This window comes from Canis lupus, chromosome 4 (assembly GCF_011100685.1).
Source record: "Canis lupus familiaris isolate Mischka breed German Shepherd chromosome 4, alternate assembly UU_Cfam_GSD_1.0, whole genome shotgun sequence".
NCBI lineage: Eukaryota > Metazoa > Chordata > Mammalia > Carnivora > Canidae > Canis > Canis lupus.
The window spans coordinates 25,032,736-25,057,009 of record NC_049225.1 but is presented as its reverse complement, the minus strand read 5'-3'; the positions used below and the strand labels follow the sequence as shown (position 1 = coordinate 25,057,009).

At 44.8% G+C, this 24,274-nt stretch overlaps 1 long non-coding RNA gene across 1 annotated transcript; it reads right to left on the bottom strand.

Annotated features, from left to right (window-relative positions):
* Positions 1 to 1,450: 1,450 nt before the first annotated feature.
* Positions 1,451 to 24,269, bottom strand: LOC111095488. Its single transcript, XR_005357967.1, has 3 exons — positions 23,677 to 24,269; positions 18,130 to 18,286; positions 1,451 to 1,513 (listed from the first exon to the last, which is right to left on the bottom strand). It is a non-coding gene; the product is annotated as an uncharacterized LOC111095488 (long non-coding RNA).
* Between the last annotated feature and the right edge of the window lie 5 nt (positions 24,270 to 24,274).

The window sequence follows — 24,274 nt, the reverse complement described above, 5'->3', positions numbered from 1 at the left end:
AAACATGATAGGGGAAGTGCTAGGACTGTTAGGCCCCCAGCAGCCTGCGGAAAGAGTGGACCGAGTAGGGCAGAGGAAACCACATACTTGCTTCCTTACTCATGGAAAGCAAAGAGCCCAGGGACTGCACTCTGAGGTTATACTCTGTCGTCAGTCATGCCCTAAACAGAGCAGCCAACTTGGTCCCTCCAGCTTCAGCCTCTGACCCCTACTCTTTCTTCCCGTTCCCTGCCTCACAATCTCTGGCCCAATTCCTAGCCCCACCCAAGCCAGTTAGCTGAGATCTCTGCTTGAATATTTTGAGCTTTGGCTAAAATTTTCTTTGTCGTTAACCCAAACCCAGTTACTTCTTCAGTTGGAACTTGTGACCTTAAAGGAGTCTTGGTCATGGCTTTCCAGATCTAGATTTTGAGTACCCTCCAGGAACCAAAGCTAAGTTCTGGTCCCAAAAGTTCTGCTTAGGTTACTGTGCTGGATGGCAATGGCTGCTTAACTGGAATCTAGAGGGGATACCCAGGAGGAAGGGGCTGAAAATGGAAACGGGAAACTAATAGGTATTGCCAAAGAAGTAAATGATGTTTAAGGACATACATGCAGCCAGGAGTTAGTTATTCAAAAACTTTGCTCAGAAGAAAACCAACATATATCCCTAGCCCCAATGATGTATAATTTCATGTGCTCGTGGCTCCTCCAAGCTGGATTCTATATGCTTCTCGGTCTTTAAAGCAAGTGCAAGCACTTCCCTTTCCATTACACAGAGAGGAAAATAAAGGGCTAATGAGGGGAAGTGAATCATCTGAATTCATTCACTGAAAATGATGAGATTCAGAATTCAGGAGGGCTGGGGCCGATTTTGAGGAAACTCATGACACATTTCCACCCTCTCCCCTCCTCAGTCTGAATCCTTACTCCTCCCTTCCTGACCACCCTCAACCCCCACCCTCGGTCTCTCCGCCTTCCTACCCACCTGCAGAAGGGTGCTGCTCGCCTCTAAGCAGTGATCGATAACAGTGTGATGAGGCAGCCAAACCCTCGGGGGAGGTCAGTATCCTTTCAGAAGTTGTATAGGACAAAATGTATGGAAGTCTGTGAGAGGAGAGAGCAGGGACAAAGCAGAACCCTTGAGATAGATGAGTTTGCAGAGTGAAAGAACAGCATAAAGGTAGACAAGTAGGGAGGCTTCTCTTTACTCTGAGAGCAGTGATGGTGGAAAGTGCGACAGTGGTTAAAGAAGAGGAAGGTTGGAGGTGGCTGGCTGGCTCAGTCAGAGGAGCATTTGACTCTTGATCTGGAGCTTGTGAATTCAAACTCAACGTTGGGTGAAGAGATTACTTAAAAAAAAGGGGGGGGGGGATCCCTGGGTGGCGCAGCGGTTTGGCGCCTGCCTTTGGCCCAGGGCGCGATCCTGGAGATCCGGGATCGAATCCCACGTCGGGCTCCCAGTGCATGGAGCCTGCTTCTCCCTCTGCCTGTGTCTCTGCCTCTCTCTCTCTCTCTCTCTCTCACTGTGTGCCTATCATAAATAAATAAATAAAAAAAAAAAAAAGAAAAGGAATCATTAAAAGAAGAAGAAGGAGGAGGAGGAGGAGGGGGAGGCTGCTCCCTACAAGAGGATATTGTTAAAGATAAATGGTAGTAAGCTCCTTTTTTTGCTTAACATTCATTTCTTTTTTCAATCTTAGCAACAACCTTTAAGGAAAACTATTATTTTCTTCATGTTACAAATAAGAAAACAGAGGTTCGTAGATATTAAGCAGTTTACCCAAGGTCATGCTATAGGTAGATGGCAGACTTGGGACTCATACCCATACCTGCTTGATTCCAAGAGGTGGAGAACTATCTCTGATCCAAGTATTGCATTCTATTCAGGAAGGCAGGAATGCTTGTCCTTATACCTGGGGAATCTTCCTACTTCTAACCACTGGTGACATCCCAGGGTAGCCCCAGCTGTCCAAGTCATGTCTGTGTTGGTTCCTGCCTACCTAGCTTGAGCTAGATTTTAATAAAGATGTTTTTCCTTTTGTTTAATATAGCCAGCCACAGCTGGGTCTAGTCAGAGAAGTGATCACCGGGTCTTCTGGCTATGCTTATGTATCCATGTGGATCTCTGGAAACATCTATGGACAGTCCTCTCTTTTCATAACCATCATTCACCCATCATTAAATGATGAAAATGCTCTATGGTTCTTCTGTGGGAAAATAATAGTAGCATCTCTTTACTGAGCATGCATTTTATTTAGCAGGCATTGGGTAATAGTTCCATGTACATTATCTCATTTAATTCTCGATGACAAAAATGCAACACCATCCCCACCTTACAGATAAGGAAATGAAGGCTCTGAGAAGTTAAAGTCACATAGTCATGCCAATACATGGCAGGTCAAACCTAGGTTTCTGATTCTGAAGCCTGTGTTGTTTATCACTATGATAGTGTTGTCTCTTTACCACCCCCACCCCCACAGAGGGAAAAATGTACTGTGTTGAATAGGTACCTAGGAATCTGTAATATAAAATATTCACTAATTTTATGTTTTCTGACCTTGTTTGATGATAAGAATCACCTGGATGGAAGGTTTAAAAAATATGGAATGTTAGGTTACTTCCTTGGAAATTCTGATTCATTAGGTCCAGAATGGGGCTTAGGAATCAGATTCTCAATACGCATCTTACAAGATTCTTACCACCAAACAAGTTTGGGGAAAATGTCAGTCCATGCATATCTGGGGAGTGTTGGTTTACTTTTTTTTACCTGGGAAATGCCCAATTAAATCGCAAACTTTCTATCTATTGGGGCTTTCACTCCAACTCTATCCTTTGAAATGAGGGCCAGTGTAGAGATGGGAAAGATCCAGGGCTGGAAGGCCAACTTTTGGGCAGAATTTCTCAGACAGGGATGAATCAAGAAGGGAATGTACACCTGAGAGTCTTGTGCAAACCCAGCCAGCCTGAGGTGACTTTTCTAAAGAATCTATTCTCAAAAAGTTAATTGCTTCGGCACTTTTGTCTTGTTCTTTTTTTAGATCCTAATGATCATTTCATTTTAAAAATGCCAAGTGGATGGCTAATGGAGGGACTTTTCTATAGAGATTGAAAGAGTTTGGAGAATGAGAGTAACCCTCAAAGTCACAGCAGTGGATGAAAAATTAGTTCCCTAGGACCTCAGGAAAATTGGGAGAAACTGGGTAGAGGTGAGAACAAAGCAGACTTGAGAATATCTGTACTTACTTTCTGTGATAGTTCCTGACAGATCTTGCTCTGGCAGGCACCCTTCTGAGCTTCTCAATTTTTTTTTTCACCTAAGATCTTCTGGTTCCACCTGAGTAAAACTGGGTTTCCTTTGCAGGGAGGGTGGGAACTATCCTCAGCAACAATGGGCCCAGCAGCTTGTGGGATGACCATGATGTTTGTATTTTTAGTCAAGAAGGAAGCAACACTAACATTTTCCCTGAGCAGACCCTCTGCTCCACGGCATAACATCCTAAGGATTTATTCAGTCCATTGTGACAGTCTGCTATTTCTGTTTGCAAAGAAAATTCTACCCCAAATTCAAAAATAAAAGAATTAAGCTCAACTCAAGCTGTTAATTTCATTCAATCAACCAAAAATTACTTTCAAATACCTAAGGTGTACCTAGTGCTGGGTTAGGCCCTGAGGGCATGCAGAAAAACTTATGTTATCCTGCCCTGAAGAAATTTAAAATCTGATAAGGAAGACAAAATGAATATACAGGAATCAAAACACCATTAAGCAAGATGGTTACTACAAAAAAAGAAAAGAACAAGTGTTGGCAAGTTGTGGAGAAATTAGAATACTTTTGCACCATTGGTAAGATTGTAAAATGGTACAGCCACCATGGAAAACATCATGGTAGTTCCTCAAAAAAATTAAACAGAATTATCATATGATCCAACATTCCCAATTCTGAGTATATATCCAAAAGAATTGAAAACAGGGTCTCGGGATCCCTGGGTGGCGCAGCGGTTTGGCGCCTGCCTTTGGCCCAGGGCGCGATCCTGGAGACCCGGGATCGAGTCCCACGTCGGGCTTCCGGTGCATGGAGCCTGCTTCTCCCTCTGCCTGTGTCTCTGCCTCTCTCTCTCTCTCACTGTGTGCCTATCATAAATAAATAAAAATAAAATAAAATAAAATAAAAAAATAAAAATAAAAAAAAAGAAAACAGGGTCTCAAAGAGATGTTTGCACACTCATGTCACAGCAGTACTATTCACGATAGCCAAGAAGTAGAAGCAACCCAAGTGTCCATTGACAGATGAATGGATAAGCAAAATGTGGTACATACATATAATTGGAATATTTTTCAGTCTTAAAAAGGAAGGAAATCTTGCCACATGTTACAACATGGATGAATCTTGAGAACATTATAATAAGTGAAATAAACCAGTCAAAATAACCCCACAGATACTACGTGATTCTACATATCTTTAGATAAAGAGGTATCCAAAGTAGGCAAATTCATAGGAATGGAGAATGGTAGTTACCAGATGATAGGACGAGAGAGAAATGGGAAGTTGTTCTTGAATGGGTATAAAGTTTAACTTTTGTAAGATAAAGTTCTAAAGATCAGTTGCACAGCAAGGGGAATATACTTAACACTACAGAACTGTATGTTTAAAAATGGTTAAGATGGTAAGTTTTATGTGTATTTTTATCATAATTTTTTTAAGAAGTTAACATGAACCAATCTGACCACTAACCAAAATTGCAGTAAAGACAAGAACAGACACACTGAAGTTAGAGATGTCCTAGGCCTGAACACATCCTAAAGGATGTGTCATGTTGGATTGGTAGGACACGGGGAAAAAAGAAGTTCCAAACAAGAGCCCTGGAAAATGACAGAAGCTGGAACAAACACTTTATATATTATGGAGAGTAAGTTTTATAAGTCCTTAACTACGTGTATGTGTGTGTATGTGTGTGCACATGTATATAAGCAGTGAGAAATCTGGTGCAATTAGGAAGAGTTTACACCAAAGAGTAGTGAGAAAGAAGTAGAGCTAGAAAGGATGAGGTCTAATTGTAAGAGATCTTAAAAGCTAGGTGGAAGTCTGTACTTGATACCATAGACTCTAGGAAAGCATTATCGGTTTTCTTTTCTTTTCTTTTCTTTTTTTCTTTTCTTTTCTTTTCTTTTCTTTTCTTTTCTTTTCTTTTCTTTCTTTTTTTTTCTTTTTTCTTTTTTTTTTTTTTGAGCCAGAAAGAGAGGGAAAAAGAGTGCAAGGTGGGGAGTTGCAGAGAGAGAGAGAATCCCAAGCAGGCTCTACACCAAACACAGAGCCCAAGGCAGAGCTCAATCTCAAGATCCTGAGATTATAACACTGAGATCATGACTTGAACAGAAACCAAGAGTTGGATGCCTAACCAACTGAGCCACCCAGGTGCCCCAAGGCACTATACGTTCTTTTTTTTTTTTTTTTCTTTTAAGATTTAATTAATTTATTTATTCATGAGAGACACAGAGAGAGAGGCAGAGACACAGGCAGAGGGAGAAGCAGGCTCCATGCAGGGAGCCCGATGCAGGACTCGACTCCAGGATCACACCCTGAGCCAAAGGCAGATGCTCAACAGCTGAGCCACCCAGGCATCCCATGGCATTATAGGTTCTTAAACAAGGATATGTATAAGGTTTCTAGTAAAGCTGAAAACTCTTATCAGTCTCAATTGAAATAAGAGAAGCAAAAGAGAGTAACTTGGGTTTTGTCTAGGCTTGGGCTGGAGGGAATGGGGAAATGATAACCCTCTAGGACTGTGTGCTGGTAGCAGAAGGGAGAATTGAAATGACAGGACAGTGAAGGGGAAGTAAGAATGCAAGGGAAGAGAGGAGAGCTACAATTGCCTCGTTCTTGGTCTTCAGGAACTTTTTGTGTTTCCAAACTTGGAAGGTCATGTGTTTTGCTTTAGAAAGAGCCTTAGAAACTTCCTTTCAAGGGCTATACCATAAAAATCCATATTTGAAGGTCAATATAACAGTCTCATGAGTTAGAGTGGGAAGATTGAGGGTAGAGGGCCCCACGGCCCAATCCCAGGGGCACCTGTCAAGTACAAAAGCCATATAGTGGAGCATAAGCTGAGAGCTTTATCTTGAGGAAAAGGGTGACTGCCCACAGTGAGGGCTGTGGTTTCAGAGTCAAAGAATGGAGTTCCATTCCCAGCTCTATTGCTGACTCCATCCATGCACTAGGGTGAATCACTTCCCTCTGTAGGTCTCTGTTTTTTCCACCTGCTTTCACAGAAGACAGAAAAGACCAAAAGAAAAAGAAATATACCATGCACCTAATATGAGCAAAGAAGTAAGGCTGGAGCTGTAACAAAACTCAGAACTTATGACCATATGGGGGCCAGGTTTGACGTGCTCTGCTCTTGACATCAGAAGTCCATGGAGAGGACGTAAGTATTAAACAATACAAACAAATGTTGCCCCAGAGAGTCTGGGTTCTGGGAATATGAACTGGGAATCCCAACCAAAATTCCAGGTTTCCAAGTTCCCCTCAAGGAGTCATAAGGGTTATGCAGGAGGTGAATCACCACACCCAGGATCTGTCTTGGAGACCTAAACCACCGAATACTAGGCTCAGCAAAGGAAAGGGCTTGATTCAAATAGTATGGGGGTTTTAACCAGAATATAAGCAGTTCCCTTGGGTCCTAATGAGACCATGAAACAATTTTGCCCTAGGATCTGGATACTGTTCTAGTTCTGAGGTCAGCGGCAGTTCAAACCTATAAAGTCGGTCCCTGTGGAGTCCAATGGCCTCTGGCCTGGAAGACTACATGAATAAAAGAGCTCAGAAGACTGTGGGCCTAAAGATATTGAATTCATATTCTTCCCAAAGCCTGTGTTATTTCTCAGTCCAACTTTCCATAAGCAAAAGGCAGAGAGATGGGCAGCCCTTGTCAGAGTTTGGAAGAAAGACAGAGGAAGAAAGACATGTGTTGACTGCTCATCAGCAATGGTGGTTTCTCTGCCACAGGGAAATACTAATCCTGCCAGCCAGGGGAGGTTCATGGGAAACCCAGGGGGAAGAACAGACCCCAGGAATCTGGAATAGTTGAACCACTGTGTTCAAAATGGATTTCACATATCACTTCATACCCATTATGATGGCTATTATTAAAAAAAAAAAAAAGTGGAAAATAACAAGTGTTGGCAAGGATGTAGAGAAATCAAAGCCCTTGTGTATTGTTGGTAGGAATGTAAAATGGTACAGCCCCTATGAAAAACAGTTTGGCAGGTCCTCAAAAAGTTAAACAGAATTACCATATGATTGAGTAATTCCACTCCTAGGTATATACTCAAAAGAATTGAAAGCAGGGCCTCCAACAAATACTTGTACACCATGTTCACTGCAACATTATTCACAATAGGTGAAGTCAAAAGGCAAAGCAACTCAACTGTCCATCGAGAGATGAATGGGTAAACAAAACGTGGCATGCTATATATACAAGGGAATATTATTCAACCTTAAAAACGAATGAAATTCGAATATATGCTACAACATGAATGAAGCTTGAGAATGTTGTATTTAGTGAAATAAGCTGGACACAGAGGCCATATATATCATGGAATTCCACTTCTGGGAGGTGCTTAAAATAGAATTCACACAGAAAAAAGTAGAATAGAGGCTACCAGCATTGAGGGGAGAGGGTATGCAGAGTTATTTAATGAGTACAGAGTTTCTATTTGGAATGTTGAAAAAGTTCTGAAAATGAATAGTGATGATGGTTATAAAACAAAGCACAAGTATTTGATGTCACTGAACTGTACACTTAAAAATGGTTAAAAAGGTAAGTGTTATGTATATTTCATCACGCTAATAATTAATTAATTAATTAATAATTTTTAAATTTATTTTTAATTAATACTTTTAAATCTTACCATTTATGGTAAGATATATATTAGTGGTAAATCTTACCATTTATGTATATTTTACTAAAAAATGGTTGCCAAAAAAGAGGGGGACACAGGGATCTACCAGGCACTGAGAATAGGATTCAGAGAAACAGGGCTTGGGAAGGTGGCATCAATGATATTCAGAGTCTTGAGATGAGGTGGGGATGGGGGCCTGAGATGGAAACAAAGAGCCCGCCCATGAAGGAGAAGGATAAAGTGTGAGAGTCAGAGATGAAAGACAGAGAAAAGACCAAAATGGAGCACTGTTAGGCAATAGGGCTGAGTACGGAGAAAGAAATGGGGATTGGCAGGTCTAATTTTTTAAATGGGCCTGGGGTCTGGGTCTTTTCTTTGGCAGGCACGTGGACTTCCACGTTTAACCACCGTGGGGCTTGTGGTGGATGCTTCCGGGACCTTCATCCACTCTGCAGTGGTCATCTGGCTGTTGCCCTCTGAGGCTTCCTGTCTCCTCTTAGGGCTGACAGACACCACAGTGAGTCAGTTCTACCAAGACTTGACTCATTTTTGACCCAGTTTTGGTGATAAAACACACAAAACCCTGGAATTTGGCACTATGGCTCAAAAGGTATGGTGAGTACATGGTTGCAAGACTCAGATTCCTGGCTGCTTCCTGTTGCTATCCCATTTCTTTGTAAAGGTTGAAGTGAATTACATTTGAAGATTTTTTTTTTTTTTTAAGTAACCTCTACTCCCAACGTGGGGCTTTAACTTATAACCCTGAGATCAAGAGTTACATCTTCTACTGACTGAGCCAGTCAGGTATCCCTGAAGTGAAATACATTTAAAATCAGAGAGACTTGAATCCATATTCTGGCTTGTCTCTAACTAGCTGTGTGACCTTGGGCAAATTACTTAACCTCCGAAAGCCATGGTTTGGTTACTTGTAAAACAGAGCTACAAGCTCTGTAGCCTTGTGGTGGGCATTAGATGAGAAAATGTATGAAGAGCTTCTCAGCACTTTGCTGGTCACAAAGAAATTGCCTAGTAAGTTAAAATTATTATTATTATGACTACTATCAGTACCTTGAGGTCTTTGATTATCTAGGATTACTTTGCCACAAGGGCAATGAAGACTTATATCTGGACATTAAGTGACTCACACTCCTGTAGCCCTGGATTTAGGGCAGGAAGACCTGAATCTGATTTGGGATCCCCGATTTACTAACTGTGTGACCTTAGGCATTTTCCACCCTCTTGGTTTCCTCATTTGTAAAATGGAGATGATTACATAGAGTTGTTAATTTCAAATTAAATACTATGTGTAAAGATTTTTATAAATAACAACAACCAAAAAAGCATGGCTGTATAATGTACTCAGGATCAGAAGCAAGCCTATGTCCAGGCCAAGGTCAAGGTCCAGGTGGGAATCGAGGTTGGGATCAGCACAAGAACTATAAAAACAACTGTGATTGAGATCAGTTGGGGTCAAAACAAAGTTTGGGGCTAAAATAAGGAGGGAGTCATGAGCAGGGTCACAGTAGGGGGTTGGGTGGAGTTTTTAATTTGGGCTAGGAATCCACACCGGATGGTGCACTGTCTGAGCCCTGAGGGGTACAGCAGTTCTGTGCGGTGACTCAGAGGCGGCTACACTGCCTGGGATAAGGCTCTAATCCAGAGAATTTGGTTTGGGGGAAAGTAGAGTACAGGACTTAACAAATCCTCAGAGACTTATAAAAGTGTAGGCCTTTAGGTAGATAGTCCAAATGCAGTAGTTCAGCAAGCTCATCCCTTCATCCTCCCTGCAGCCTGGTAAGTAGCTACATCATATTAAGAATCACCCCATCTTCAAGTGTGTCCTGCACAACAGCGTTGGTTCTCACAGTTCTGATCATCCCTCCTTATCACCCATCTTCCATCATCCACCACCTACCCATCATCATCCATTCAACAAAGATTTATTGAATACCGACTATGTGTCCAGCACTTTGCCGGACCCTGAGGATCCAGTAATGGTTGGAGGCAAGCATGTTGTCTGTCCTCACGGAGCCTCAGTCTAGAGGGAGAGATAGATAATGCAGTTGATTTCGACCTTCTACATTTGTGTGTATTAGTGGGTGGTGGCAGATTCTAAAATCAGTCCATGAGGCAAAGATTGCAAAATTATTCTTGAAAATACCTTACATTGCCAGGACCTTGGCATTTAGAAGCACAAAAGCCAAGAAATAACATCTATTTCTCTTTGCACTTTGGGTGTCACCCTAAGATAGTAAATGTCAAGATCTGGCTTTAATGATGTAGTGTGATTTTAAATGAATGAAGGAAAGTCTTTGTTTCTTGCTCTTTCCACTGAGTATGTATGGTTGGGTTTGCATAAATTAACTTTATTAATGATGGGACTCCAGTATAAATACAAATTACACCATGTGTATGTAATTATTTTAAATATGTTAAGGAGGAATACAGTGCACTGTGAGAATTCACAGTGGAAGGGCATAACCTAGTAAGGGGTAGAGGAGTGAGTGATATGGAAGGCTTCACCGAGGAGGTGACATTTAAGCTTAGTCCTCATTAGCACGTCATAAAGGGAAAAAACAACTTTCCAGGCAGGGGTATTGACAAGAGGCAGAAAAGGGCTCAGTACATCTTAGGAACTGAAAGCCAATTAGGTTGATATTGAAGAGATAACAAAGGGCCTCCCCAAGTCAGCCCCCAAAGTGAGGACCTATCCTACACACTCTGATGCAGGTTATACAATGCGAGGTAAAGTGGTCTGAGACTCAGAGAATTAAATAATTCAGAGTACAGGGTTAGAGAAACAGAAAATTTTTAACACAAACAGAAAGAAGTTATTGGAAACATGAACAATGGGATTCACCGCTCTAGCTCTGAATAGCCTGTACAAAGACATAAGCCAGGAGTCACAAATGCAAACACCCGAGAGGCTAAGCAAGTAATGTAAAGAGCAAAGCAGGTGGAGTGTAGGACAATGTGGGGCAGGGAGTGTAATGACTATGGTAGACAGAAGAGCTCTTGTCTTGTTTAATGGGGCACCTGGCATTCAGCTCCTGCTAATTGTTGCCGAGTGAGAACTGAGGACCAGTTTTGCTAGATTTTCCATACCGTACCAGATGCTGTCAGTTCCAGCTTCTTCTGGCCTTTGGAGCCCACTTTTTTCCACCGTACAACAGGCTGAACATTCCTTATGAATTAATACCACCACTGCCCCTTCTCTCCCACACTGGAGCAGCTAGCTCCCAGCCAGTGACTGCTGGGCTTGGTGGGTAAATATGCTAATGCCTTTGCCTCTCGGGTGAGATAACTTTGAGACCTGTTCTACACTGCTTCTCTGAGTTCCCCAGAAGAATCAAGCCCCAGGTGATAATTCCCTTAATAGCCTTACCCTTACCTCTTACCTTCCCTGTCCCACTTTCCTACTTCCTAACTGGAGTTTCCTAGGATCACCTTCCAAGTAAACTATTTGAAACTGAAGACTTGTTCTGGGAGAAACCAACCTAGAACACAAAATGTTAAGAAATATTTGAAACCTGGAATTTTTTTAAAAAGATTTATTTATTTATTTTAGAGAGTGAGAGCGGGAGGGGCAGAGGGAGAGGGAGAAAGAATAACATACAGACTCCATGCAGAGTGAGAGCCCCACACCAGGCTCGATCTAATGGCCCTGAGATCACAATCTAAGCTGAAACCAAGAGGTTTCAGTCGGGTGCTTAACCAACTGAGTTACCCAGGTGCCCTGAAATCCAGATTTTTTTTTTTGAAGATTTTATTAATTTATTCATGAGAGACACAGAAAGGGAGGCAGAGACAGAGACAGAGGGAGAAGAAGTCTCCCCATGGGGAACCTGCAGGACTCAGTCCCAGGACCCCGGGATCATGACCTGAGCCAAAAAGGCAGATGCTCAACCGCTGAGCCACCCTGGTGCCCCTGGATTTTTTTTTTTAATGTCAAAACTTCCCAATTAAAACTGTGCAAGTCAACAGAAACAAGTTTATGGGTTGGATTTAGCCAACAGACCAGCGGTTTGGAATTCCTGACATAAACTAAGACTTCATCTTTCTTATAACAATCACCCAGGAAAGGAAAAGTGTTTAAGACAAAGTTGGATGAGAAAGTTCTAAGGGTAAGACTAGTGCTACATGAAAATGACTGCTTAAGATACTGGGAATTCCACCATAAGGAATGCTGCTGTGCAGTCAGGTCGGGAGCTCTTGCCCAGGGCTCCCGGCATGCCTCTTCATTTGAATACACGAGGGCCCGTGCAAAGTCTCAGAGCAGAGGCAGGCCCAGCAGCCGCCTATACCAAACTGGTTCTGCAGCAAGAGTGACAAGCCAGGGCCTGCTGGCTGCAGGGTCCTCAGAACCTCCCCTGGTTCCCAGTCAGCAACCATTCCTGGGACTACAAGACAGATGCCATTCTGCATCATCTTAACTCGCCTGGCCTCTTGGTGCAGCCAGAGTGTGCATGTGAGGAGCCAGTTGGGGGGTTGCCGTGAGCCCCCACCCTTGGCACCTCTTGCCAGGCCAACTTTCTAGGTAGTCATCCAATTCAGCCACCTAAAGTGCTGACAGGAGGCACTGTCATCCTCTACTGCATAGAGGAAGACACACCAGGCCCTGGAGGGTTGAAGGCTGCACCTGGCTGGGATGCCCGGACAGGCTCACGGGTGACAGGCAACACCTTATGCCCCAAGCTGTCTCCAGCAGTGTTTGCAGAGCCTGAGCTATTTTAGGTTCCTTTGTCATCACTGCAGGCACACTGGACTGGAGAAGTCTGATTAGAAGGGAAAGAACCAGTTTAACAGAGCTGGGCTGGTGCTGCTTCCCTAAGTTGGCACCATTGCACCAGGCAGAAAAGCCTGTGTCGATGCTTCTGAGGATCTGGACTGGGTTAAGATTCCAGCACTGACTTTAGAACAACTTGTCAGACAAAAGAGGCAAAGAAGAGGACTTTGAGCTTCAGGGACCAGCAGCTGTAATTCCCATTTTAGGAATAACCCCGACAATAATAATACTTTATTATAAATGTGCTCTAAAGTTATATTAAGTTCCCTTTATAGAAGGGATCTTATTTGATCCTTACTATAGTCCTATGGGGCAAACAGGTATTACCTGTCCCACACCTTAGATATAAGGAATCTAAAACTCACCAAAGTCAAAGTGACTCAAGGTCACAGTTTTAAGAAAGTGAGGATGGCAGGGCCCAAATCAATTTCAGAAGGAGTTTGGGAACCTAGATTTACACATCTAGAGGTCTTCATAGGAAAAGGGAAACTAAAGGAGAGAGAGGGAGCCTTGGCTTTCTGCTGGTGGCCCCGGGAAATGTGGTGCTTCATGGATCAGTAGCTAAGGAGTGGACTTACCCACAGAGCCTGTTGGTGGTCTGCACTAAAGGGCAATCACAGCAGGCCTCAGGGCAGCTTCATCTCCTCTCTTAGCTGGTGGGTGAGAAGGGTTTTTCTGTTTCCCTCATGCCGCCCCCTGAGTCAGCTCTCTGGCATTGCCCTGGCATGTCCTGGGCCCCACGCCCAGGCAGTGAGGAGGTGCTGGCAGATTGCCTGGGGAATGCTGCTGTCTTAACTCAAGCCAAGTCCTGGTTAAGACCCCTGACCAGAGGGAGCTCAACAATGGCTGCATTGGGGGCTTTGACTTGTAGGCACAGCAGCGTGAGTCTTCCTCATCCCTCAGACTTCCTGGCAGAGGTGGCATTGGGTACACACCTTTACCTAAGGGCTGCAGCCTTAGAGGGGATGCAGGGACCAAATACACTTTATAGACTGGCTGAGCCAGGCTGCTACCCCAGAGCCCTGCTTGGGTTTCTGGTCACATCCAAATAGCTAGGGAGGGAGTTGCTTTTGGACAGAAAAGGGGAAAAGAGAGCCAAGACTCCAGCCTGAAGCTGCCTCAGCTGTTTCTGGGGCTCTGACTCAGAAGCTGCTTCTAAGGAATGTTGAGCACATGGGCCTCTGAGCCCCTTGTCCAGGCACAGTGGAATGAACAGCTGGGGCGTGGGGGATGTTTTATCCTCCCCTCTGTTCTCTGAGGATATCTCCCCCAGCGAAACCCTACCAGGATAGATTGAAGACTCATCCTAGAAGGCCCTGGTCTCATTGTCCAGTAAGGAAGCCTCCCCAGACCACATCAGCCTTAGGGATCGACCCCAGCAATGAGTGTCTGCAACTACCAATTTGTACTTGTCAAAACGCTGCATTGCATGAGTGTGTTTTGGTCCCCTCTCTCTAGTTATCTTATCTCCCTAACTGTTGCAACTTCCTTGACTTCATGATTCTGGGCAAAAAGGAATACCCGAGATATAACACTCATGTGATAAATACATTGATTGACAGATAATCTGAGAAAAAAAGGAACAAAGAAAAGAAAGAAGCTATGAAAAATCAGTGAGAAAACCAGCAGTCCGCGTCACACTCTGTATGGTAGTCCAAAATCTGGGGACTCTCCTTTCCTTCCCAAGCAAAGCTCCCAGGCCACTTGGAGAAAGGAGAGAAGAAAAGCTGTGGAGAAGTGGCCCAGCACCTCCCTGCCCCCAGCACCCACTCAACCCAAACACCCTCAGATCTGCCAAGAGCCCTGGGAACTTTTCTCCCTTGAGAGAGGAGGGGGCTCCACAGTGATCCTCCAAATGTGGACAAAGGTTCTTTTCTCTGCCTCTCATTTTTATTTATTTCATTTCTCTAAAGCAGGTAGATATCTCATGGGATAATCCACACTGAAATGAGACCCAAGGAGAACTAACCCTGGAACAGGAATCGTGTTAGCTCATCACACAATACAATATTTTTAGGCTTGTCTGCGTACCTCCTTAGATCATAAGGGCTGGGAGGGCAGGAATAGAGTCTGTCTTGTTCACCAAGCTAGTCCCAGAGTCTAGCACGCTATGTGGTACACAGCAGTCAATCCACAGGGTATTCCATGCGTGTTTGTTGATTTGGCTAATTGAGGGGCATCTGGAGCCTGCCAGCATAGTCCTGCTATCTAGCTGCCATCAGCAGCTTTTATTCTGGAGCTAACCATTCCAGGTCTGGGAATCTGATGATCTATTGGAAGAAACTGAAGCCAGGTACACTGATAGGCTGTCTCCGGGGCCCAGGGCTCTAGGACAGACTTGGTGCTGGGAATGACTCCTGGGGTGGGGTCTGCTGAGTAATCCACAGCCCTGACATCTCTCTAAACCCAAGCTTACTGCGGCCTCTAGTGGACAAGCAGAATCACTGCCCTTTTGTGGGTGGAGGTCCAGCTTCCTCACCTCTGCCCCCGGGGATCTTCAGGTTCTCCACCCATGGGCCCAGGGTCAAGAGCATACACAATAGCACCACCAGCAAGACAACAAACCATATTGTAACAATAGACCAGACATGGAACAGACCAATCCATTAAAAAACACCCATTATGTACAGTACATAGTAGTCTGATAAAAGCATGAGAAGGAGAAAGAGGGAGATATGGGAATAAGCAAGATCTCTGCCCTTAAGAAACCTATGCTCTAACCGAGAAGGCAAACTGAAGCTTAAAATAAGCACACAGTGAGCCTGAAATTGGGTGCCAGACATTTCAAGAGCTGAGTTTAGAGGATCAGCTTCACTTCTCTATGCCTCAGTTTTCTCATCTGTAAAATGGGGATATAAAATTTACCTTGCAGTGTTATATGTAGATTATAATAAGATGATGAGGAGAAAATACGGCATTATGTTTCTTGCTGTTATTCAAGTAATCCATGTTCATCATAAAATTTAGAAAGCACACTTAAGGAAGAGGGAAAAGTCCACACTGATACCACAATCAGAGATAAATACTGTATATCTAACAATGTACATACTTAACATGTTAATCATGTCTATAGAAGCAAGGGCATTATGGGAATGGTATGAAATCACAAAACTGGCTAGAATTACAGAGGATCTAGAAAGTTCTAAATGAGCATCCATACTTAATTCTGAAAGAAAGAGCATTTCAGCAAAGATGTGATGATGTACTGAAAGTGATATTATTTCCCGTAGATCTCTGCATATATACTCATCTTAGCAGAGGGGCCTTCCCTGATTACCCTACATTAAATAGCACCTCTATCCCTTTCCCCAACTTTGATTTCCTTCATAGCATTTATTACCACCTGGTATACTAAGTATTTGTTTATAGTTTGTGCCTCTCACCAGAAAGTAGGCTTCCCGAAGGCAAGGACAGCATCTATTTTTTCCACTGCTCTACTCCCAGCACTGAGACAGTGCCCTGAAAAAAAGTAGGTGTTCAACCAATATTTCTAAAAAGAAAGAGAGAGAAAGAAAAGTGAAGTATAAAATGAAGTTGGCAAAGGTAGGAGAGCTACTGCAGTAACTCTGGAGAGTGAGGTAGGCCAAGTCTAGGGTGGTGGGAGGAAAATACAGAGGAAGGAATGGATTCAAAGACATTTAAAGGGGAAGACATACTGGTGTTGATCCCTGATGGCATACATGATGATAATAATAATAACTACCATTCCTTTAGCATCAGGAATTGAGCCACTAACATACAAATATTATCACTAAATTGTTACAGCAACCCTGGAGTGAAAATTACATCTTTATTTTACCAGCGAGGAACATGAAGCTCAAGAAGTTTAAGTAACTTGCCCAAGGTCATACAACTAGTGTGAGTGGTAGAATTCAAACCTGGCTCTGCTTTCTAAGTGAGATAAGGGATGAGTCAGAGTTGACTTGGAGGGCAGCCCGGGGGTGGGGGAGGATGCTCAGCGGTTTAGCGCCACCTTCAGCCCAGGGTGTGATCCTGGAGTCCCAGGATCGAGTCCCACCTTGGGCTCCCTGCATGGAGCCTGCTTCTCCCTCTGCCTGTGTCTCTGCCTCTCTCTCTCTCTCTGTGTCTCTCATGAATAAATAAATAAAGTCTTAAAAAACAAAAACAAAAACAAAGTCGACTTGGAGATTCTGAACATAAGTCATTGGCAGGAGAGTCATGTTACCATCAGAGCTAAAGGAATTGGAGGAAAAAAATAGGCAAGGCAAGAGAAACAATTATAACAGTTAATTTTTATTAAGCCCTTAAATATGCAAGGCACTGTTTTATGTTTCTCATGCACTCCTCATAAACCCCTATAGGGTAAGTGCTATTATTATTATACCTACTTTGCAGATAAGAAAACTGAGACACAGAGAAGCCATAAAATGTGCAGACTCCCATAGTTAGTAAAAGGCCAGGATTTGGCTTCATTGTTCTAACTACCATATTATACTGTCTCTCAATCTGATTAATTTGGATTTGGATCATATTGAATTTGGGGAGATAGCAGGACATTCAAGTGGGAATATCTGGTAAATAGTATCTCTAGCCAAGATCTGGGATCTAAGAACCTCTGGACCTAGTCTGGTCAGAAAGTTGGGCGTTGGTCCTTCCTGAAACCCATCCCTGCCTGGCCCAGAGCCAAATACTATTAACATCTGGCTGGTCCCCAGATTTCTATTCTTTTCCTCCCTTCTAGCTCACCTGACCACCCAGTTTCCCCAAACACCTGCCTATCCCTCAGTATCTCAGGGCCTGACTCACACTCTTTTCTCTACTAGCAGTGACTCCTCACCCACAATTCCATCTGCCAATATCCTTCCCCTCCTTTCATCTCCTCCAGGTTTTCCAATTGTTCCAACTGATCTGATTGTTTCCCCATTAAAAGTCCCATAGTTCTTTACTTTTACCCTCGTGCATTTACTGAGTACCTGCTATATCCCAGGCACTTTAGAGGATACCAGGATGAACATAAAGAGACACAGACCCTAACCTCATGAAGTCTTTAGTCACACAAACACATGTAAGATTACACTTGGGACAAGTGCTTTGAAGAAGTGGTGGATGGAACTTTGGGGGTTGTCATTCAGGGATCTGATCTGGCCAAGAGGTCAGGGAAAAGCTACTCTGAGGAAGTGACACCTGAACAGAGAACTGAGGTTAGGCAAGGGGAGGGAAATGTGAGTCAGGCAGCCATTTTTACTATGGTACTAATCTTTTCTCGTATCATTGTTTTATTATCGTGCTTATCTTCTTGCCTCCAGTGAGTAAGGCTGCTTTAAGGCAGGGCCTATCTCTGGCCCATATTTTTATCCCCTATAAGAGTTGGGACCAAAGCTTACCCAGGGCAGTGAGATGGTTACCTAAATGGACTGAGGGGACATTGCCTCTCTCTGCAGAACCTCTCAGCATAGCACCCCCCAAGCCCCACAAGCACTAAGAGGTCACCCTGAACTCACCTCCAGCACCTCCTTTTTGTTAGACAAGGAACAGTGTCACTTCCAGCTTTGGGCCCATTTTGATGTCCACCCTGGATGAAGGTATCTTCTGGTATTAAGCTGGGGTTTCAGCTGGCGTTCCTTTGTGAACATGGAGGCAGCCTGCCCTGTGGACTCCCTGTGATGCACGTTAGGAAGGAGCCTCAGGGTGGTTGTACCAGGACGATGGAGTTTATTGGGGCCTCCAGGTCCTGTTAGCCTATGGCTTCCCACTTGCCCACTCTGTTCCTGCCACATAGGCCTTCTTTCCACCCCTCAAATATACCATGACCATTTTTATCTCAGGCCTTTACTGCAGTTCCTTCCACCATGGCTGCTCTTGTCCCATACCTCCAATGACTACCTCCTCCTACCATAAGGACACTATCATTTAGGTGTCCCTTGAATGTCTCTTTCCAAGGGCAGCCATGTCTGAGTGCCTCAGTTAAAGGAATTCTCTATTCCTCTCCACTCAATCTCATTGCTTTATTTTATGTTCTCTCTAGAACATGCTGCAGGCTAAAAGGACCACTTTCTAGGTTCATTGCTTGCTGGCTACACGAGGGCAAGAATTTTGTCAAATTGTTCTCTTAGGTTTCCATGTGACTGGAACAGATGTGATCCAAAAATTAAAGAAATAATGTATGAGTATCTCCATTGAGTAAGTGTCTAATCTGATTCAGAAATCAGATTAGATGGTGATAAAGCCACCTTGGGTTTAAAATACCAATGTAGATCCATCCCATTGCTGGTACCAGCACACCTGAATTGAACCCCCCATGCCATTTACCACTCCCTCACCTCAATATCCATTTCTATTCACTTTTCTTCAGTCACATTATCCCCAGCAACATGTTAGTTGTTTGCTCTTAGGCAAGTTGTTTTCCTTTTCTATTTTTTTTTTTTTTTAAGTAATCTCTACACCCAATGTGGGGCTCAAACTCAGTACCCTGAGATCAAGAGTCAGATGCTCTATCAGTTGAGCCAGCCAGGTGTCCCTACTTTGCTTTTCTAAACTCTAGTTTCCTCTTTGGCAAAATGGGGCTGATGGCCCCTACACTCAGAGTGTGGTGGCGAGGATTAAATGGAATAGAGTACTCAATGCCTCCACCTTTCTTATAGGAAGCTCTCCCTAAAGGTTAGCTACAATGGTGGTTTTATTATCTTCACCACACCTTTCTCATTCACTTTCCTCTGGCTCTCCCGCTCCTCCCTCTAGCACTTTGTACGCCTCAGATCTGCCCACCAGGGGGCCCCACCTGCCACTCCGTGCCCTGACCACCCCACAGGTGCAGGCAGCCGGGCCCTACCTCAGTATCTCTCTTCTTTCTCTCATGACAGTTTTTGTCACCTCTCTGCTGGTGCTCCCTCTTGGTCCTAAATATCTCAGTCTTGTGTCCCAATACTCCACTCATTCTACAAATGATTATTGAGCACCTACTATATGCCAGGCTTTGTGCTACGTGTTAAGGATACAAGGAGAGGGCAGCCCGGGTGGCTCAGCGGTTTAGCGCCGCCTTCAGCCCAGGGCGTGATCCTGGGGTCCTGGGATTGAGTCCCACGTCGGGCTCCCTGCATGGAGCCTGCTTCTCCCTCTGCCTCTGTGTGTGTGTGTGTCTCATGAATAAATAAAATCTTAAAAAATAAAAAAGGATACAAGGAGAAAGATAAGGTACCCCCCTGTATTCAAGGAGTGCACAGTCTCTAGTGGGATGGTGGAGCAGTGGAGAGGCAGAGAGAGCCCTGACCTGGACTGAGGATGGGAAGGCGGAAACCAGACTGCCCTTTGGAACCAATCCTCTAGCTTGAAAATGGAAGGAAATTTCTCCCTGTTAGTCCCTCAGCCCCTCCCTCCAAATACCACTGTTCCTCACATTATATACTCCTACAACTTATCCAAAATTCTGAACTCAGCTCATTCCCAGCACCTCAGACACTTCAGTTCCTCACATCAAAGTTTTTAGACCTCACCCTGAATGTCCTCAGCCTCTCAACCCAACATCTCAGCCCCTATGCCCAATTCTTCAGAGCTCAGCCCCTCATTTAAAATTCCTCAGCTCCTCTTTTAAGAAGTACTGTAGTTATGGGTTAAATCTGTGGTTTCTAATCCTTTTTTTCAGCTCTTCAACACAGCAGGGATGGGAAAACACTCTCACTAAGGACAATCGCTGTTGGAAATAGTTACTGAGGATGGGGCATATCAACTATTCTGTGCATGGTTGTGATTTGATGTGTCTTCCAGGGGAGAAAGGGGCATCCCTCACTAGGCCCCCTAGTTTAGAACTTGTTTATTTAAATGTTTTCATTTGTCAGGGTGTCTGCCTAGCTCAGTTGGAAGAGCATGCGACTCTTGATCTCAGTCAGGGTCGTGAATTTGAGTGGGTGCTGGTTACACGAGGGCAAGAATTTTGTCAAATCGTTCTCTTAGGTTTCCATGTGACTGGAACAGATGTGATAAAAAAAATTAAAGAAATGAATGAATGAGTATCTCCATTGAGTAAGTGTCTGGATTCAGGAATCAGATTAGATGGCGATAAAGCCACACCTTGGGTTTAAGATACCAATGTAGATCCCATTGATGGTATGAGCACATCTGAATTGAAGCCCCCATGCCATTTACCACTCTGGGTGTAGCGATTACTTAAACAAATAAAACTGAAAAAAGAAATTTAAGAGTTTTCATTTGTCTTTCTCACTCTTTTTTTTTAAATTTATTTTTAATTTTTATTTATTTATGATAGTCACAGAGAGAGAGAGAGAGAGAGAGGCAGAGACACAGGCAGAGGGAGAAGCAGGCTCCATGCACCAGGAGCCCGACGTGGGATTCGATCCCGGGTCTCCAGGATCACGCCCTGGGCCAAAGGCAGGCGCCAAACCGCTGCGCCACCCAGGGATCCCTCACTCTTCTTTTTTAAAAAAGAAAATTTCATTTATTTGAGAGAGCGAGAGAGCACGCACGCCCGCGCGCACAAGCAGGGGGAGGGGCAGAGAGAGAGGGAGAAGCAGACTCCCCGCTGAGTAGACAGCCAAATGCAGATGTGGGGCTCTATCTCAGGACCCTGAAGGATCATGACCTGAGCTGAAGGTAGAGGCTTAACTGGCAGAGCCACCCAGGTACTCCTTTCTCACTCTTATCCTCATTGTCATATTTTGTTACTAGTTTCAAGTACCTCACCACTAATAATTTCCTCAGAGTCCTTGGAGAGAGGCCATGACCTCACCACCCAGAATTCTCCAAAACTAGCATTAGAACCTTAGAGTTGGAGGGGACTTTAGAAGCCACTGCTGTGAGTTTCAAACTTCTTTCAGGAACATTTTTTTAGCCAGAGATTCTTCTTCAACAAAATCTTATGCGGAACCCCAATATATATGTTGAGCAGCTGCTGAGGCATGACCTGTAACCTGTAGGTTTCTGTGGAATGTGGATTGAAAGCCCCTCATGGGCACAAGACTAAATCTTTCCCAAATTTATTTTACAACATCCTCCAACAAGCAGGTAATTATTCTGTTTCCAAGAGTGTCATCCCCCTTGCATTTAAAGCACCTCACTTTCAATTGCCCCATTTTCCTCAGGTCTGAAGAATAAGTACCTTTATACTCTAAAATTGCTTTTGAAAATTTGGGAGGGAAGCTTCTTGAATTCATGGGGCAAATCCTGTGGTGTAATTTTTGGAGACTTCAAGGAGAGGGATGGGAAGAATGACAGAGGGTCCCACCCAGTGGAGCCCCTCTGGTGATTACCAGAGCATCAATTTCCTGTGTGATTTCCCATTCCCTGCGCTGTGGGCACAGCCTGAGTGCTGGTGCTGCCCAGGGGACTGGCTGCAACCGAAGCAGCGCAGCTCTAGGACCCCATGAGGTTGCCATAGATACTGATGCGCAGGGAGCTAGTGAACTCGTTATTATTTATATGTAGCTTCCCTCTAATTGCTGTGGGATAGCTGGAGGTTGTGTGGGTACTACAGCAGTGGGGATCAGGAGGGTGTGTGTTTGTGTGTGCACACAAAGGTGTCTCTAGGCTCCACATTGCCACTCTGGCCACGTCAGAGTCTGACCAGTTGACAGAAGTAGTGAGAGAGGGAGAAGCGAAGTAGACATAGAAAGGAAAAAGGAGAGAGTGATTTGAGTTTTGTTGTAATTGTAAAGCCTAACTTTCCACTTTATTTGGACGTTTCTCAAAATGAGAGGCATCGCCAAGCACATAGTAGGCAGTCGATAAACATTCGTTGAAAGGCAGCTAGTTCCACTTACATGGTAGTGTGAGTCATTCCCCAGGCTTTCCCCCACTATTTTTCTCATCATTCTTCCTTTTGCCCAGACATTCAATGAGAAGAGCTTTATAAGGTTACCCTCAAATACCCAGCATAGAAGGCTCACCCTCAGTAAGGAAGATAGCCCCCCTCACAGTGGGTACCTGGGAGTTGTAGTCCTGATTTTACATTTTTTTCCCTGGGATACCCTAGGGGACTTCACACCAGCCCTAGCTTGTTCTGATCTCCCTCCATCTTCTCGCTGCCCCTGACGTTAATGAATACAAAGTTTCAGCATGAGGAGGGCAGGAGCCAAGCTGTCCTGAGGGCTCGGAAGGGCACATGGATGACTAATATGCAGCCCCTATTTCTGGAGTGCAGACTAGACATCACTTCTGCCTTTAAGGTGGATGACAGAAATTCAGGACTGTCATCCCCACAGATAATCTCACGGCCTTGCCCCACGCTGGGACTTGGAGCTCAGGCTCTCACCCCAGTGCTTTGAGATAGGAAGTGGCCTTACTCCCCAGCGCTTCACTTCCTGTTGCCCTGGGGAGGGGTGGGGCATGGTGATCTGTTCACCTCAGCCCCTTCCTCTGGCTGGCCCTCTGTGCCCTCCTCCCAGGCAATCTGTTAAAGCTTTTCCTCTCCTATTCCCTTAATCGCCCCCACTGGGCAGTCTGGTTCTCCCCAGCTCTCAGGGCTGTTGGGTGAGGAAAGGAGGGGAGCCTTCCCTGGGAGCTTTGCTCCACCCACCCCCTCAGGGAGGCAGCCTGGGAGCCTGGGAGCCTCTCAGCTGCCTTCTCGGTGAGCCAGCCCGCTGACAATGGAGGCCTGACTCCCAGTGGGCGTCCTGCTGTAATCAAGACTGAGCCGCAGCAGTTGGCCCAACTCCATCTTGCCCAGTTGGGGCTGGCCCCTGACTTGGGGTACAGCTGCCTGGGCAGGGCAGCTTGGGAACCCGCCCAGCTCATTTCTCCTCCACGGAGACAGTTAATGTGCCTCAGTTCCTACTGTCCTCTGATAGTGGGGACAGAGGAAGGGGTGGTAACTCCCCTTGCCAGGGCCCCAAGTAGTCCCTTCATTCCACAAATGTTTACTGAGGGACTAGGGCTAAGTATACAATGGTGAACAGAGGAGGCAAAGGCCCTGCTCTATTGGAGCCTACAATTTAGTGGGAAGGCAAATATTAAACAAATAATAATAGCTACCTCTGTTCTAATTAGATGCCAGGAGCTACTCAAGCTGCTTTATGTGATTTGGCCTGTTTAATACTCACAATCCTGTGAGGTAGGTGCTACCATTCTTCTCAGTTTTCAGATAACGTACTGACACACACAAAGATGAAGTGACTTGCCCAACATCACACGGCTGGTCAAAGAGTTGCCCGGAGATCCAAGCAGGCAGTCTGACATCAGAATCCAGTGTCTGGACGACCACATTCTAGCTCTACCGCCTCTCACAGCAGTAAATTAAAACATATCATTACAAAATGTGGTGAGTGCCATGAAATGAAAATATACAGGGGGCCCTGCAAGAAAATGGGGATACTTTCTCCTTCCTTCCGCTTGCTCCTCGGGCCCACAACCACACAAAACCTCGGTGATGGGTCCCACCTCAGCCCTCTCATTACTGGCCTGAGAGAGAAAGGACGGTCTCTCCTCTCCAAGGCGGGAGGGGCAGGAAGGCAGAGTCCCACCTGCATCCTCGGCCCCGGCCTGGTCTCCCTGAGCAAACCGTGCCTGAAGGGTTTTATCTAATAATGGCCCTGAGGCTTAGCCAGGTCTAGACTATCAGCTCCCAGAGGGAAGGCTGCTGAGAGAGCGCGCCCCGCACAGGCGGGTGCGGCCTGACAGCGACTTTTTGACCTTGGCGCT